The sequence below is a fragment of the Musa acuminata genome, chromosome BXJ2-5 (assembly GCF_036884655.1).
Source record: "Musa acuminata AAA Group cultivar baxijiao chromosome BXJ2-5, Cavendish_Baxijiao_AAA, whole genome shotgun sequence".
In the NCBI taxonomy this organism is placed as follows: Eukaryota; Viridiplantae; Streptophyta; class Magnoliopsida; order Zingiberales; family Musaceae; genus Musa; species Musa acuminata.
In genome coordinates this window covers 25,263,485-25,265,164 of record NC_088342.1, presented here as the reverse complement: position 1 = coordinate 25,265,164, position 1,680 = coordinate 25,263,485, and positions in this window count along the sequence as shown.

The window sequence follows — 1,680 nt, the reverse complement described above, 5'->3', positions numbered from 1 at the left end:
ACCACACATCACTCGAAATTTCATACAATTTGAACTCAACTCATCAAAATAATAATCACAATATAAATTCACAAGTGGGGAAAACTATGCAGTCACCAAACCAACGTTTACCATAAGTTCACATCATTGCACGATTTTAACTTAACATTCCAAAATCCTAAACATGAGAGATCCTTTAACTTACACAAAATCCACAAGTTTAGATTTAACGTCAACATTTCATTAGATACAGAGAGGCTCATACAACAAATACACATATGCTAATAAAGATCGGCCCAAAATCTTCTAACTTTCCACTACCTCAGCCTAATCTTAACATTTAAGCAAGCGATATGCTATCCTGAAAAATTTATCAACAAACGGGGTGAGCATATAGAGCTCAGCAAGTGACTAACATATCTATATCAAAAGAGGACAATTTTCGAAGAGATAAAGTTTCACAATACAAGGCAGAATATACGAATTCGTAGACATAATATAATTAGGTGCAGAATCACAATTGTCCTTTCAATCATACATATTTGGTTCATAACAGATGGGGCATAGAGTAATTGGAGCATATCAGTAACGAATGAAACATTTCAGAGTTTATCAATGGCGTATGAAATGTTCCGGAGCATATCAACAGTGAATGAACCATTTCAGAGCATATCAATAACAAATACCGTACAGAAGCTCAAACGTCGTCCTTGACGTTGCAATCATATCATTCTTATCCAAAGCATATATAGAAAAACATAACCAAAGCTCTAGATATCATATCAAACATACAGAAGGTGTAGTGGGACCTCGAACAAAACGTGATACATCCATTTCTGAATGACTACCAGACAGAAGTCTCCCACGTCTGGGAGCTCCATCCACCCACGTCTAGGTGAAGCCAGAGGGGGCCGGTAGAGCATCGCAGGCTCAAAGCACGTACCCTTTACCATTTCTGGCAAAGGTCCACATAATACCCTTTACCATTTCTGGCAAAGGTCCAGACAGTCCCACAAACACTAGAGTACAAGAGGGCAGTTTAACAATAAGTAGCATATATCGAAAGCACACGCGGAACAACAAAATGTACATGTGCCTTTTCGAGACAATACGATGCAAGGAACAAATCTCTCACAAATGTATTCAGATTTGGAATGAAATGAAAGCCAGAGTATATAGGGATTCCAAACAATCATATTTAGCTCAATTCAAATAAGAAGGTTAAATGAATTCAATATCCAAAGGAATGAAACAGAATACACGAAATCGACCAAAGCTCGATTTCTGACAGAATTCCAATGGCACATAGAACAAATACTTCAGATTATCAATTATGCTCCAATACCCTTAAGAAAGCTATCGCTGAAAGATATATCAACCTATTTTCTATTGAAATAAGTTTCGTATGAATCATGGTTTCCAACAAGGAGTTACCTTTGATTTGGTAACTCAAGGTCAAAACACAATCACTGTTTTGTAGAATACATAGGGTCGAATTCAACAGATAATAGGGTAGGCATTTGAATTCCAAAATTTTCAAACTATATGTTAAAAGAAATATTTTCAAGTCTAGTTTCAAATAAAATCAGTTTGGTACAAATCAGAATTTCCAACAGAGATTTATAGGCATTTTAGTATCGAAAGGTCATAAATCTTAACCCCTGTTTTACAACATCCATAGGCTCATTTGAAACAGACGTT